We start from the raw sequence: 17,837 nt of genomic DNA on the forward strand, positions 1-17,837 counted from the left end.
ACTCGTAATTAGAAGCAGAAAACGAAAATTTGCATTAAGAACGAAAATTGTAACAAGGGAACAGAAAAACGTGAAAACCTAAAACCAAAGCTCTGAATAATGAAAATAGCATAACAGAATGCCCTGCACGAATCCCAAGGCAGCTATTTAAAAAGAGTCACTCAAAGTCACTGGGCCCTATTACAATACTCTGGCCTAAAACGAAATAAACACTGAACAACATAAAATAAAATTGCGAAATTTCCTAATTAGAAATTAACTAAGGTAAGCGCTGCTTTATTTGCCCTCTTCAAGTCCATAACCAAAATCCGGATTAAGCCCAATGTTTCATTAATTCCTGAAATTAGATTAAAAACATCAAATTAGCTAAATGAGCCCAAATAATAAAACTGCCTGATTAATTGACAATTAAGACCAATCAGTAATTAAAATGGTGCAAAAAAGGTTTAGAAAATAGAAGAAAATTATGGCACATCAGTAGGTTTATTTGGCTAGTGGCTAAAACAACGAAGGCCTAAATCATCTCAATTAATGCATGTGCAACAAGGAATGACAAGAGAAGCAAGACAAAACCTAGAGTAATCTAGCACAAGGGTGAAATCACACATGAAAGAGTATGAATGGAATAATGCAATCCATCCACAAAATCCCCAAAACACACAAGGCATAATTCTATCACAAATGATCCACCTCAAAAATTTCAAGCTTACTTATCACTTCCACAATTGCAACAATAGTTCACATCAAGCATGAAACCTCTCAACTAAAAATGATACATCTCTCTCAATTTATAAAAATTATAAATCCTATGAAAAACATGAAAAGTGCCTAAATTCAACGAAAACATTAGAAAACAACAGATGCAAAATACGTATACATATATATATATATATATATATATATATATATATATAATTTTATGTATGTAAAAACAATAAAAACAGTAAAACAACAAAACAAAAAACAGAAAAAAAAATAACAAAACAGAAACAACATATAGATACAGAAAGATAGACAAAACAAAATATAGCTAAACAGAAACATAAAATAGATACAGAAACAAAAGTTAAAACAATACAAAAAGAAAAATAACAACAGAAATAGTAAAAACAGAAAACAAAATTCTGAGAACAGAAAATAGGAAACAAATTTTTCAAAACCCTCCCCCCACACTTGAAATGCATATTGTCCTCAATGTGAGCATGTAATGAAATGCAAACAAAGAGACAACATATAAAAGAAAAGGGAAGGAAACTCCTCAAGTGCCATTCAAGGCACATCATCACATAAGATTGGCAAGACCAAAGAGAGGTCCACCACGAATTCCTCCTCCACTTGGGGGCTCTCATGAAAAAGCTTGAGTTGGTGACCTTTCACTTTGAAGAATTTTTCAGTAACTTCATTTTTAATCTCAACTGCGCCATTGGAAAAAACATTAGTAATAACAAAAAGATCATCCCATCTAGATTGAAGTTTACTAAAAATAAGCTTGAGGCGAGAGTTAAACAAGAGCACTTTTTGGCCAATATGGAACTCTTTCCTAATAATCTTAGAGTCATGGAACCTCTTCACTTACTCCTTATAAATCTTTGAGTTCTCATAGGCACCTAAGCGAATCACTTTAAGTTCTTGCAACTGAAGCTCCCTTTCCATACCCGCTTCATCAAATGCCATGTTACAACTCTTCATTGCCCAATAAGCACGGTGCGCAATCTCCACCGAAAGGTGGCATGCCTTACCAAAAATCACTCGATAAGGAGACATCCCCAAAGGTGTTCGGTAAGCGATCCTATGGGCCCATAGAGCATCCTCAAGTAGCTTGCTCCAATCCTTCCTATTGGCACTACCTTCTACAACACTCGCTTGATCTCTCTATTAAAAATCTCTGCTTACCCGTTAGTTTGTGGATGATAAGCTGTAGCAACTCTATGCATAACCCCATACTTCTGAAGCAAGGATGCCAATGACCTATTGCAGAAGTGGCTCTCCAGGTAACTAATAATAGCTCTAAGCACACCAAACTTGCAAAAAATGTTAGATCTCACAAAACCACACACAACTTTAGAATCATTAGTTCTAGTGGCCTTAGCTTCAACCCACTTGGAAACATAATCAATAGCAAGTAAGATATATGAAAAACCATGAGAAACAGGAAATGGACCCATAAAATCAATACCCCAAACATAAAAAAATCTCAGAAAAAATAATGGGTTGTTGGGGCATCACATGCCTATGTGTAATGGCCCCTTCCACTTTTTGACATTACTCACATGTGGTGGAAAAATGATGAGCATCACTAAAAGTGGTGGGCCAATAGAACCCACAATCTAAGATCCTCCTAGTGGTCTATTGAGGACCAAAATGACCATCGATAGGTGTGTTATGACAAAACTATAGAATATACTGAATCTCATGATCGGGCATACACCTGTAGATCACTTGGTCACCACCAAACCTCCACAAGTAAGGATCATCCCACACATAGTATTTGGCATCACTCATAAGTTTATCTATTTGAGATCTAGATATATGCGGTGGGACAACAGATGCAACAGTGAAATTCACAATATCAGTAGACCAAGGTTTGACATGTGATGAATGCAACTGCATTAAGTGCCCATTAGGGAAGTTATCCCTAATAGGGAGGGAATCAACAAGTCCCTCAATCCTATTCAAATGATCAGTCACCACATTTTTTGCACCACTTCTGTCTCTGATCTCAATATCAAACTCCTGAAGAAGCATCTACCTGATCAATCTACGTTTAGCATCAAGCTTCTTCAATAGGTACGTCAAGGCTGCATGGTTAGTATAGACAGTAATATGGGAGAAAAGCTAATAAGATCTAAATTTATCTAATGTAAAAACAACAGCTAAAAGCTCCTATTCGATGGTGGTGTAGTTAACTTGGGCTCCATCTAGAGGCGTGAGGCGTAAGCAATGACATGTGATAGTCTATAACTCTTTGCGGAAAAACAACCCCAAGTGCATAATTGGAGGCATCACACATGAGCTCAAATGGAAGCTCCCAATCCGATGGCTGCATGATGGGAGAGGTGGTAAGCCTCCTCCTTAGCTCCTCAAATGCCTCTCTACAAGACTGGTCAAGCACAAAATTTACGTCCTTCTGAAGAAGCTTAGACAATGGCAGGGAAATCTTGCTAAAATCCTGGATGAATCTCCTATGAAAACTAGCATGTCCAAGAAAAGAACGTACTTCCCGCACATAAGCATGGTAAGGAAGAGAAGTAATAACATTGATCTTTGTGGATGATAAATCTTAGCATATTCCCTTTAGATGCCACAAGAATGAAAGGTGTGACTCTAGCACATGGGAAAGGAATATGCCACAAGAATATGCCAAAAGGGGCAAAACTACACACACCCATCCAATAGCTAAGCTCACACCCATGCCAAAATACACAAAAAATACAAAAAAAGTCCCTACTACAAAGACTACTCCAAATGCCTTGAAATACAAGGCTAAAACCCTATACTACTAGAATGGCCAAAATACAAGGCCTAAAAGAAGGAAAACCTATTCTAATATTTACAAATAAGAGTGGACCCAACCTGATGGAAGCTTGCTTGAGAAGCTTCTATGGAGGCTGGATCTTTAAGCTTCAATGAGGTCCTTCAATGGTGATTTTCAACCATGGAGATGCAGCAGAAAATAAAGGAGAAGAGGTGAGAGGAGGCGCCATCCACTAGGGATTAAGCCATAGAAGGAGGAGCTTCACCACCGAGAGAGTGCCTTGGATAAGAAGCTTAGAGAGGAAACTTCAATGGAGGAAAAGAATGAGAGAGAGAGAGAGAGAGGGGGGAACGAAATTGAAGGAGAAAAAGAGGGAGAGAAGTTGAAATTTGAAGTGTGTCTCACAAGACTCTCATTCATCAAAGTTTTAACAAGTGTTACACATGCTTCTATTTATAGCCTAGGTAGCTTCTTTAAGAAGCTTCCTTGAGAAGCTTCCTTGAGAAACTTCCTTGAGAAGCATTCTTGAGAAACTTCCTTGAGAAGCTAGAGCTTAGATACACACACTCCTTTAATAGCTAGGCTCACCACCTTGAGATGAGAAGCTAGAGCTTAGCTACACACACCCCGCTAATAGCTAAGCTCACCCCATGCCAAAATACATGAAAATACAAAAAAGTCCATACTACAAAGACTACTCAAAATGCCCTGAAGTACAAGGCTAAAACCTTATACTACTAAAATGGCCAAAATACAAGGCCCAAAAGAAGGAAAACCTATTCTAATATTTACGAAGAAAAGTGGACCCAACCTTGGCCCATGGACTTAGAAATCTACCTTGAGGTTCATGAGAACCTTAGGGCCTTCTTTAGTATCTCTAACTCAATCCTCTTGGAGTCTTCTATCCAGTACCCTTTAGGGATAGAATTGCATCACAACCTTGGCTCATGGGCTCAGAAATCTACCCTGAGATTCATGAGAATCCTAGGGCCTTCTTTAGCAGCTCTAGCCCAATCCTCTTGTAGTCTTTTATCCAATACCATTGGGGGGTAGGATTGCATCATCCCCTCCCCTTGGAAAGGATTTGACCTCAAATCTCGATGTTCTTGATACTTTGGGCTCGTTCTCTTGACACCTGTAAAAAGAATAAAAACATATATTATTAGTGGTGTTGGGTATGTTAGAGTAGGGTAAGGTCTAAAAACCCCTTTTCCTGGGCATCTTCCCATGAGGGAACATGGTTCCTCACCAACTCAATGAGTGGTGCTACAAGTATAGAAAAATATGGGACAAACCTTTTGTAAAAGTTTGTTAAGTCATGGAAGCCCCAGATTTCCCTTATACTTGGTGGAGTGGGTCACCCAGGAAAGACCTTTATTCTTTTAGCGTCCATGGGAACCCCTTGATCACTATTTAAAAATGTAAGAAAATTAATGTAATAAAACATACCTTTTTTTGTATTTTCATGTTGATTATTCCTACAAAAAAGTACGACAAACCTAAGGTGTCCTATATGAGCACCTAGGTTTGTATTGAAACCAAAAATAAGAACAAACCTACCTAATGAGTCCCTCTGTACACGAATCATGAAGATGTTGGGTGCATGAATGATTTTACAAAAGAGGGTTGCACCTCTTAACATATTCATCATATCACCTATTTTAGGGATTTGGTGCCTAATAATACCTATTTTGGGCACCAACAAAGCACAAGGATTTAAGCTCTTACCAACCAAACCCTCATCCAATAACTCCTTTACTTGAAGAGTAACTTCAAGCCCAAGAGGTATGGCAGTGCTAAGCGAGATATCCCTTGATAGAAGAGGTAGAAGGATTGTTTAAGAAGGAGTGCTCTTTAGATATCACCTTTTGTTGCAAAATGATTTTCCTTCTTAACAATCTTCTTGGAGGAATCCTTTTCCTCTTTTTCCTTCTCCTTGGCCTTTGAAGACAAGGCCTTACTATCCTTCTTTTTCTTTTGTTTTTCCAGTTTTTCTTCCTCATCCCTCTTATCATCTTTGCGCTTAGAAGGTGCAGCTCCTAAGATGCCATGACCTTGATCTTTCTTTGAATAAGAGTGAGAGCCATAAGATTTTAAAGTAGGCTTTCTTTTAAGTTGTTGCTTTACCATTATGCAAAGTTGGACTAGGTCATCTAGGTCCCTATATGGAAGGAGCTCAACCTTGTCCCTCACTTCCATATTAAGTCCACTAAGGAACCTAGCAATACTTGTTCTGTCCTCCTCCATAAGCCCAACTCTCAAAAGGAGTAGTTCCATTTGTTTCCTATACTCTTCAATACTTATACTCCCTTGTCTAAGCCTTTGGAGCTTTTCCATAAGCTCCCTTTCATAGTACAAGGGGAGATGCCTCTTCCTAAGGACACTTTTCATGTCATTCCAATACTCTACTGGAGGATCCCCATGAATCCTTCTTTCCCTAACAAGGGAATTCCACTAATAGAGAGCATACCCTTGGAAGCTAAGGGTAGCCAAAGGAACCTTTCTTTCCTCTCTTGTATGATTGCAAGCAAAGAGTTGCTCAACCTTCATTTTCCAATCTAAATAAGCCTCTACATTGTCCTTCCCATAGAAGTATGGGAGGTTAATGTTAGCCTCTTGAGGCTTTCTTTCCTTTGCTCTCCTATGGGAGTGAGGTCTAGGATGTGACCTATGCCTTCCTCTATAATAGTCATTAAGTTTTTCACTTTGGCTCTTACAAGAGTCATGACTACTATAGGAGGCATGTTTTTCTTTTTTTTACTCGTTTAGTATTTTCCTAATTTCCTCTTCCCTTATTTGATCCCTCTCATATTGACTTATTTCTACCCTCTCTTTTCCTTTTTTCTTTCCATAACTTGAAGGAACTCAACTCATCCAATATTCTACGTACAGGGTCCTTATGACTAGTACCGTTACCATTAACACTAGATGAACGATGGCTCTTGTTGGTTCCTAAGTTGTGGTTCTTTCTTGTTAGGGGTTTGCAAAATGTAAAAGCTAGGGTTCAAAAGAACTCAAGATAAGCATGATAAGAAAGAAGAAAGTATTATGCAATAACAACATAAACTAGGCATGACTTGTAAAGAACATAAGCTGTGAAGGTAAGCAATAAATTAAAGTGCAAGAAATGTAAATTAGGCGGATCCTACGAGTGTTTGGATGACCTCATTTAAGGTTCCCAACAAAACCCTCACTATCCTAAGGGAAACTTGACTAAAATTATTACACATAAATGGAAGTAGGGTGACCTATTGGAGGCTCCCAACTTACTTCCAATGAAAGACCTTTTTTTACAAAATTTGAAAGCAATGAAGGTAAACATACAAGTGTCCAATTATAAGTAAATTGCCAATTACAAAATTAAAAAAAAAGTTCTCAATTTTGGTGGTCATTCTCTCTTTGGTGTTTCACTCAATTTGGAGTGCTTCTTAGTCCAATAGCTCTTAAGGTGGTTGGCCCCTTGCTTCTTGACTCAAATTCTTCAATGGATGGCACCAATCCTCCTTTCCAATTCCCTATATGGCAACTCTCAAACAAGGAAACAAAGAGACAGGCAATAACCAAAGACCAAAAAAATGAAATGAAATCTAAACCAATAAAGTTTAACAAGACAAATTTTCAAGGATTATTAAACAATTAAAGAAATGAAAAGTACATAAAAGCAAGTTAGGACTCAAAGTGAAACCTAGAATGACTCTAGAGTTGAGTAAAAAAAAAACTAAAGAAAGGACTTAAGAAACCTTTAGTTTTGACACTTGTTTTCACACTACTTTTCAATTGAAATTTCAGAACTAAGATTAGTATAAAGTAGACACTAATTCTAGAACAAATTTTGAGCCAAAACAACAAGCACACTTCCCTTTCACTTTTTATTTTATTTTCTTGGACACTGATTTTTTCTGCCAACTTGTATGATTTTTCTTATTTTTTTCCTTTTATCCAAATCAATTGGTTCTTTTTTCTAGTTTTTGTCCAGATGTTTAGAAAATTCGGTAAAAAGTTCAGCTCCAAGTTTGTAGTGAGAAATGCCCAATAAGTTTTACAACATTTAGCATGTTAAAAACATTTAGCACAAGGCATGTTAGGAGATACATGGAGAAAAATGAAGAAACAACAACGAAGGAGAAGGTAAAGCTGAAAATTGATGAAGGTTTAAGAAGCACCTACTTGAAGCTATTGTGCTCTAATACCACTTGATGGAAGCTTGCTTAAGGAGCTTCTATGGAGGCAAGATCTTTGAGTTTCAATGAGGTTATTCAATGATGATTTTCAACCATGGAGATGTAGTAGAAGATAAAGGAGAAGAAGTAAGAGGAGACACCATCCATTAGGGAATAAGCCATGGAAGAAAGAGCTTCACCACCAAGAGAGTGCCTTGGATAAGAAGCTTAGAGAGGAAGCTTCAATTGAGGAAAAGAAAGATAGATAGAGAGAGAGAGAGAGAGAGATGGGGGAACAAGAAATTGAAGGAGAAAAAGAGGGAGAGAAGTTGAACTGTGAAGTGTGTCTCATAAGACTCTCATTCATCAAAGTTGTGACAAGTGTTACACATGTTTCTATTTATAGCCTAGGTCACTAACTAAATGAAATTCACTTTGTGAATTTTGTTTTCATTTCATGTGAATGTAAGAGGAATATTCCAAGGATATGCCAAAGGCATCTTAGAATATTTCAAGAATATGCCAAAGGAATCTTAGCATATTCCCTTTAGATGCCACAAGAATGAAAGGTATGACTCTAGCACATGGGAAAGGAATATGCCACAAGAATATGCCAAAGGGTGGAAAACTACACGCACCCCTCCAATAGCTAAGCTCACACCCATGCCAAAATACACGAAAATACAAAAAAAAAGTTCCTACTACAAAGACTACTCTAAATTCCCTGAAATACAAGGCTAAAACCCTATACTACTAGAATGGCCAAAATACAAGGCCTAAAAGAAGGAAAACTTATTTTAATATGTACAAATAAGAGTGGACCCAACCTTGGCCCATGGGCTCAAAAATCTATCCTGAGGTTCGTGAGAATCCCAAGGCCTTCTTTAGCAGCTCTAGCCGAATCCTCTTGGAGTCTTCTATCCAATACCCTTGGGGGGTAGGATTGCATTAGGATGCCTTAGTCTCTTTTTCCGGGTTGGGAATTATAGATTGCTTGTAAGGATTCTTGATGCATAGTGGAAATCAATTTCAGGTTGTGGATTAGATAACTGGATTGGCTTATCTAGAAATAAAGAGTGACTTAGTATAAATTTTTTTGTCTTTGTCTCTTGATTCATATCTTTCACTCATTCAAGGTTTAATCAACCCATCACGAGGGATGACAACCTTTAATCGAGTGTGCATAACTTGACTTCAAAATTATTTATCTTTCCCTTTTTATATATTTTTTTTTATTTTTTTGGGGTCGACAAGGAGGCTGCCCTAGCTCCTACGTATCCTCAGGTGCGATGAGGAATTCAGACCTACGTAGTTCTTTAAGTCTGAATGTTTGTGTGTTAAATTGATTTTTTATGTTTTTGAAAGATTCATTTTAATTGCGAACAATAAGTCGTTTAAGGCGTTGGATCTTGAAACGATGTTTTAAATTTTGAAAAGTGGAGAGAATCGTTAAGGTGTTGGACCTTGAAATGATCTCAAGTGATATTTGAGAGCTGGTTCCTTCAGCCTAAAGTCATTTGAGAGCCAAGGAGAGTCAGAGGCTAGCTTGGGCGAGCTAGGGTCCAGGAAACGCAATACTTTTGCCCCTCCTTTTTGGTATCTTTCTCATTCTTGATCAAAACATTGAACGATCTTTTGTGTTGTGCGGTAACTGGTGTCGAACAACGTAGTTCGACTAACGAGAATCAAAACGTCAGTGAATGATAGACCCTGGACGAAATTAGGGTATGACAGTTGCCCCTCTTTACTTATCTTTTATTGGAAATAAAAGGGAAGTAAAGATGAGGACACTAATTTCGTTCGAGTGACCTTGCTATTCGACTGGGCAACTGGCGAAAACCAATGAAGAAAAACCTGTAAACATGAGGACATTGAAGTCCTATAAAACGCACAAAGGGAGGACATGGAAGTCCTATAGAACAGAAGACATTTGAAGTTTTTTTCCAAAGCATAGAAACAAAGGACGTTGAGTCCTAAGTAGCACCAAGTCAAGGGCATTGAGTCCTATAAAAGACAGAAGACGTTGAAGTCTTATATAGTATAAAAGACAGAAGACATTGAAGTCTTGTAAAATGTAAAAGGCAAAAGACATTGACGTCTTGTAAATGTAAATGAAGACATTGTAGTCTTTTGCAAACGTAAATGACTGAAGACATTGAAGTCTTTGAAATGTGAATGAAGACAATGTAGTCTTTTGAAAGCGAAAATGACTGAAGAAATTGAAGTCATTGAAATGTAAACGAAGACATTGTAGTCTTTTGAAAGCGTAAATGACTGAAGATATTGAAGTCTTTCAAATGTAAACAAAGACTTGTAGTCTTTTGAAAGCGTAAATGACTAAAGTCATTGAAGTCTTTGAAATGTAAACGAAGACATTGTAGTCTTTTGAAAGCATAAATGACTGACAACATTGAAGTCTTTGAAATGTAAATGAAGACATTGTAGTCTTTTGAAAGCATAAATGACGAAAGACATTGAGGTTTTTGAAATGTAAATGAAGACATTGTAGTCTTTTGAAAACGTAAATGACTGAAGACATTGAGATCTTTGAAATGTATATGAAGACATTGTAGCATTTTGAAAGCGTAAATGACTAAAGACAATGAAGTCTTTGAAATGTAAATGAAGACATTGTAGTCTTTGAAAGCATAAATGACTGAAGACATTGAAGTCCTTGAAATGTAAATGAAGACATTGTAGTCTTTTGAAAGCATAAATGACTGAAGACATTGAAGCCTTTAAAATGTAAATGAAGACATTGTAGTCTTTTGAAAGCATAGATGACTGAAGAAATTGAAGTCTTTGAAATGTAAATGAAGACATTGTAGTTTTTTGAAAGCGTAAATGACTGAAGACATTAAAGTCTTTGAAATGTAAACAAAGACATTGCAGTCTTTCAAAGTGTAAATTACTGAAGACATTGAAGTGTACGAAATGTAAATGAAGACATTGTAGTCATTTGAAAGTGTAAATGACTGAAGATGTTGATGTCTCTGAAATGTAAATGAAGACATTGTTGTCTTTTGAAGGCGTAAATGACTGAAGACATTGAGGTCTTTGAAATGTAAATGAAGACATTGTAGTCTTTTGAAAGCTTAAATGACTGAAGACATTGATGTCTTTGAAATGTAAATGAAGACATTGTTGTCTTTTGAAAGCATAAAAGACTGAAGACATTGAAGTCTTTGAAATGTAAATGAAGACATTGTAGTCTTTTGAAATTGTAAACGACTGAAGACATTGAAGTCTTTGAAATTTAAATGACAAATGACTTTGAGTCCTATGAAAGCATAAAGATAGAGGACTTTGAGTCCTATGAAAGATAAAGGCGAGGACTTTGTGTCCTTGGAAAGATAAAGCGAAGGACTTTGAGTCCTATGAAACAAGCCAATTGGCACTAGTACCAAAAGGCTTAACCTTATGAGAAAGCAAGAGATTGACTATTTGAAAGGGCCTCTCATCCTAAACTTAGAAGATAGGACATTAGATTTGGGAAATTGGTATATAAAGAGAAATCTACGCACTTATAGTCTAATATGAACATGATTTTTGGGATGCAGATGCATGAAACCTTCATCTTGTAATGCTAGTAATGCAACAGGTTTTGAATCATGAAAATTGTGTAATGCTCATGAGATTCTTTCCTATTTTTGTGATTTTGATTTTGATTTGATTTTTTTTGTTTTTTTTGTTTTTGTGGAAAACACAGATTGACTGTCTCTTTCTGAAAGACATGATAACTCATGAGACTTCATCCTATCTTTTTGCATATCTCTTCGGGGACTCCCTCAGAGTGTATGTTTTGTTTGATTTAGTCACTTGACAATTTTGGAGTGACGACAATGGAGCCGTTTGACATTTAAACATTCAACTGAAATATTAATCCTAGGGTTTTCCCGTTTCTTTTTAAAAACTTCGATTATTCTACACAGCAAAAAAACATAAGGCTTTATTGGTAATGGAGCCGTTGAAGGATGGCAATGGATTGTCACACTTTGGAATGTGACCAAGTGAAACTTTCCTGAATTAAGATTGTAAAGTGATGCCAAGGGTTTGTTGATCCTGCTAAAACTTGATGACTTGGGCTAATCCCAAAAGAGTTTCTACAACAGAGGCAACCCTTGGATTCAAAAGGAATCCTAAGGAGTCTACATGAGCAACTAACATCAAATGTGTCCTACTATCACAATTGTCTTTTGTCAATTTCCATGAGCTCCTGGTCGAATGAGTTTTCTTCTCAAATGTGCAAGTGCGAAACCTCGAGGATTCTCTTTATATATATATATATATATATATATATATATATATATATATATATATATATTCTTTTTCAACAATCACAAGCATATGTGGGTTTCATTTCAGAATACCAACTTAAAAGCAAAATTAGCCATTCCTTGATCCACATGGGCCTTGTCGCAACGTGCCCTTTTGCGGGCGAGCGAAGGCGAGGCTCACGGGTGCGCTTTCCAAAGGAGGAAAGATGCGCGGAGTCGCCACCAACGTTTATTTGTGGAAAACGTCGGAAAAACCGAAGGAAAACGGTCAAAATGAGAATTCTAAGTTCGGGAGTTATATGTACGTTTGAGGAAGGTATTAGCACCTCTCACGTTTGTCTCAAAGGACAACAGCCTATTTTTTAGAATTGTGGAATTGTGTTATCTTAACTTTTATTTCTTTTTATTTTTTTGAGGTCGACAAAAGCGGGGCTCTTGCTCCTACGTACCCTCCATCAAAGAGGAAATCAGACCTACGTAGTTCTTTCTTATGCGTGAATCAAGTGATTCTTTTTACTTGAAAGGTGATCATTTTAAGGCTTTGGACCTTAAAAATGATCCATTTTACTTGGTAAGAAACTAAAATGATAAACTTCCAAAACCCTATTTTTTGTGGACAAGCTTGACTAGGCGAGTTGATTTTAGCCTTAGTTTCACTTTAGTTATTAGTCAATTCAATTAAGAATGAGAAATTCCAAAGAGAAAACGTCCGATTGATTTTTCGCTTTATTTTACTAAAGGTATTTTTTTGATTATTATATTATTATTTTACCTCTTTTTTGATTTCCAACGTAGTTACAGCACGATCGAACGGTCAGAATTCATTTTAACCGAAATTAACGGATGATACAATTCAAATGATTGGTGGAAATTTATTTTATTTTTAGATTAGGCGAGAAATGACTTAAATAAATGACTGAAGCACGTCAAAAGGGGGTATAGAAAGTGAATGAAAATGAGAATAAAAATACATGAAACAAAATGTGGACCCCCACGGGTACATAGAATGAATTGAAAAGCTCGGTTTGAGGTACTTACCCGTTGAAGATTGAAGAAAACGAAGAACGAACGATGAATGTTGAAGAAAGGTCGAGAATCTTCGCGTAATTACTCACGGAAACGTTACGGAAACGTTACGGAAGCGCCTCGGCTTGGATTTTCTTCATGGAAATAATTTTCCTCAGCAATTTCGAGAGAATAAGAAGTGCCAAGAAGGCTGAACCCCTTCTCCCTTCACTCCTCCCCCTATTTATAGCAAAATAGGGGAGGAGCTTGCCACCCAGCTCGCCCAGGCGAGCAAGGTTGCTTCCTCCAGAAGCAACAACCTTCTGGAGGAAGAATCTGGAAGGCCCAAGTGGGCTTGATTGCTATTTGTACCCCCCTTTTTACTAAATGCACCACCCCTTTATCTTTTTTGGTAATTCTTTTTCCGTAACGTTACCAAACTTTACGAATTTCGTAACGATACTTATTTTCCTTCCGCAAGGTTACGAATCCTTACGGATTATGTATTTACTCTTTTTTAGCTTTCGAAGAAGTTACGAAAACTCACGGATTGCGAAAAACACCTCCTTTCGATTTCCGTCACATTACGGAATTTTCACGGATTGCGTAAGCCTGCTTCCTTTTGATTTTTTGGCACGTCTCGGGACTTCACATATTGTGCAACAAAGGGTGCCCAGTATCTCGAAGCGGCCAATCAAAGGTTGTATATCATCAAATAATAATCCCCGGACAAAATAGGGGTATGGCAGTTGCCCCTCTTTACTTACCTCTCATCGGAGATAAGAGGAAAGCAAAGATAAGACACTGATTTCGTCCGTCCTGTCCTTTCCGTGATGACGATTCTCATCTCTACTCCTTCTTTTTTTGTTTTACAACACAAAACAAAATACAAACAACAACAAGAACAACGAATATAATATACATATACACATATACACATGTTTGGCGAAGGAACCGATCCGGAAAATAACAGAAAAACATATTTCCCAGTCACCAGAGGCTCCGCACTTGATAATGGAGGACACATGAACAGCGCTAGGCAATGACATTCATGGGTCTCCGAATAAAACTGGAGAATGGAGGATTGCACTAGAGGGTCCACACTTAGGCAATCATGAAGCATAGCTCCAAACTCGAAGGTGGAGGACACATGAACAGCGCTAGGCAATGACATTCATGGGGCTCCGAAAAAAGTGGAGAATGGAGGATTGCACTAGAGGGTCCACACTTAGGCAATCATGAAGCATAGCTCCAAACTCGAAGGTGGAGGACACATGAACAGCGCTAGGCAATGACATTCATGGGGCTCCAAAAAAAGTGGAGAATGGAGGATTGCACTTGAGGGTCCACACTTAGGCAATCATGAAGCATAGCTCCAAACTCGAAGGTGGAGGACACATGAACAGCGCTAGGCAATAACATTCATGGGGCTCCGAAAAAAGTGGAGAATGGAGAATTGGCGAACAGCGGTAGGCAATGACATTCGCGGGGCTCCAAACTCGAAGGTGGAGGACACATGAACAGCGCTAGGCAATGACATTCATGGGGCTTCGAAAAAAGTGGAGAATGGAGGATTGCACTAGAGGGTCCACACTTAGGCAATCATGAAGCATAGCTCCAAACTCGAAGGTGGAGGACACATGAACAGCGCTAGGAAATGACATTCATGGGGCTCCGAAAAAAGAGGAGAATGGAGGATTGCACTTGAGGGTCCACACTTAGGCAATCATGAAGCATAGCTCCAAACTCGAAGGTGGAGGACACATGAACAGCGCTAGGCAATGACATTCATGGGGCTCCGAAAAAAGTGGAGAATGGAGGATTGCACTTGAGGGTCCACACTTAGGCAATCATGAAGCATAGCTCCAAACTCGAAGGTGGAGGACACATGAACAGCGCTAGGCAATGACATTCATGGGGCTCCGAAAAAAAGTGGTTGGCAGGACCGAACGGTTTACCGGGTTTTTCCACCTGCAAGGAAAACATGGTTTTTGTAAAGAAAAATAAATCATTCGCGAGAGCACCATATCTTAGAGAAACAATATTCTTGTGCCAAGGGTAATCTTCCTTGTAACCGAGAATGAAGGGCAGGATGTCAACTTTTAGCTTTTAAATGAACATGCAGGGGAAACATCGGGCTAAGCTGAAAATAAATCACTCATAGTGTATAAAACTCACAAGGCAAGTGTTTTATCCTATTCCCAAACCATAACTGCACCATGACTTTATTTTGCACACGACTTCCAATCGAATCAAAGATCAAACGTACGATCACGGACCAATAGGATTTTCTCGAGGGTAGTGTTTTTTGGAGAGGAAGCTGGGTGTTTCGGTATTTTCCTCTTTGTTCAGGTGGGGTGGGATATCGCCAGTCGAGAACGACCTTGAATGGCAATCTGAAAGGAAGAGACACCAAAAATGGGTTTTCCTTTGCCGGCAGTCACTTACCCTGCCGAAAATTTATCTGGTCTGAAGAATTTCTGTCCTCTCTCTTCCATTGATTGAGAATTGCTTCTTTTCCATTTTTTACTTCCTTTCGACCTTTGATTGGGAATCCTTCTTTTTATTTCTTTTTTATTGTTCTTTTCTTTATTTTCATCTTTTTCTTTTTCCTTCTTCCCATTTCTTCCTTTTCTTTCTTTTCACTTCTCCTTTTCCACCCCTTTCTTTGGGAAATCAGTTTTAGCATTCTATTTGCTCTCCCTTGAGGAGATTCCGCTGGCCTTTGCTTCGGGGGAAAGGATGAGGATTCCTTTTTTATAGGCCAAGGTTCAAAAAGGTCTAAGGTTGTGTCTCAATGGGGTCTTTTATCGTGGGAACCCCAATCTTGATATCTGGGGCGAAACAAATTTGGGTGTCAAGGTGTCGATTTCGGGTCGAACTTCCATATTATTCCATAAGGCACGCGTGACAATGATGATTTGAAAACAACGTGCAAAATTAGTCATGGCTACAGCCAGGTTGGCACTCAAGCATCCTGTTTATGGCATTGTGATACTACGGTTGGGAATCTACACAAACAGACCCAATGTTTCCAAATTATGTTCTTTCATCAGTTCAATGAATTCATCCATTCTTATCTCGGTTTATTCCAGAAAATAAACTCTTAGCATCAGTCCCTTGTTTCCAGAAGATACGTTTGCTCTTTACGAATGATTTATACTTCTTAACTATAACATGTCGACCTTCGAGGTCTTCCTTTCTTTTTCCTTTTTTGTTTCATTTTTATATTCACAAAACTATACACCCATGGCCCTCTATGAGGAAAACTTTTCTTTGTACATCTACATTCTTATACATGACAAACGTTTTCTGTACACGCATTGGAACTCTTTCTCTTTACGTCACACGGTCTATATACAAACCCTATTTACGTTCAAAGATTTTTTTATTTTTCCCAACACACACTTATGGTTCATACAAAAGTTTCTTCATATACACTCGTTGCTCACACACACAAGAATTCCTTTCCACGCATCATTTACACACAAAAAATCCTTTTATACACATTTTCGTTTTACACATATATATAAATAAAAACCTTTTTCTTTTCTTTATGAACATGACTTTTATTCACAACACTTCTTTCTTTTTATTAGGATTTTTGGTTCATTTTATTTTTAGGACGACGTTCCTAAATGAAAAACTCTACACGGTTCCGGAATTTCAACAAACACTATTGACAACCACGATGTAAGCACTAACGCAATAGTCCAAACAAAATATATGCACAAAACAAATGACAATCGCGACATCAAAAAACAAACGTTAGTCCCTCAAGTCATGTAAATGATAAAGGATGAAACATAAAAGAACATGAATCTGGGGATCCCACAGTCATGTGGCTCCGCATGCCACTGGTCTCTTGGGACACGGTAACAAAAAGTGAGGTGGTCGACAAAAGCAGGGCTTTTGCTCCTACGTATCCTCAATTTGTGATGAGGAACTCAGACCTACATAGTTCTTGATAACTGTGAGACTAAAAATAGTCTCGGTGCTTTCTTCACCAAAATGCGAACATGCTTTAGTAAAGAGACAAAACTTCCAACTGATCAGAGCAACATATGCTTTTTGGATGAAAAACAATGTGTCTATCGGGGAAGAAGAGTATGCTGATGAAATTTTCTCATAACCGTAAATGAGATTTTGGATGTTAGCGTTTCGTTTCTAAATGACCATTTAGAGGAAACATTGGGTCCAACAAAGATAGGAGAAAATCACTCAAAGTGTATCAATCTCACACAGGTAAGTGTTTTATCCTAATTCTGAACCATAGATATGTCATGACTTAATTTTGCAAATAATTTCCTATCAAATCAAAGATTACATGTGTGATCATGGATCAATAGGACTTATTTTGGGAATGGTTTTTAGGTGGGGAATTTGGCTTTGAGTGTTTTTGCCTTTTCCTTTTCTGTTGTTGTTTAGTGCGTGGCGAGAAAGTCGCTAGCGCACAGGATTTTGGTTGGCAATCAAAGGGAGAGGGCCACTTTGGGTCGTGGTTTCCTTTCGTTTTTGTTTACTTGGTGACAGTTCTGTATTGTTCAGATATTGTCTGGTCCGAAGACCTTTCTGCATATTTCTTCCGTTTTCTTCCGATCCTTGATCGAGAATTTTCCTTTCTTTTTTTTTTTTTGCTTTCTCCCACTCTTTCATTGGGAATTTTCTTTCTGTTTTGTGTCTTCTCCCTTTCTTGGATTGGGAATTCTCTCTTCTTTTTTTTGTGTCTTCTCCCTTTCTTGGATTGGGAATTTTCCTTCTCTTTGTGTTTTCTTCCGAGGGTAAGGATTATGGCGAGTTGGGATTTTGGCTCAAGGCTTGTAGAACGGCTGGTCATGATACATGTCAGGATTTGGCAAGCGGTTCGGGGATAAAGGGGATGTCCCCACATTATTCCCATGATACACATGCAACAAATGA

This window comes from Glycine soja, unplaced genomic scaffold (assembly GCF_004193775.1).
Source record: "Glycine soja cultivar W05 unplaced genomic scaffold, ASM419377v2 Super-Scaffold_78, whole genome shotgun sequence".
NCBI lineage: Eukaryota > Viridiplantae > Streptophyta > Magnoliopsida > Fabales > Fabaceae > Glycine > Glycine soja.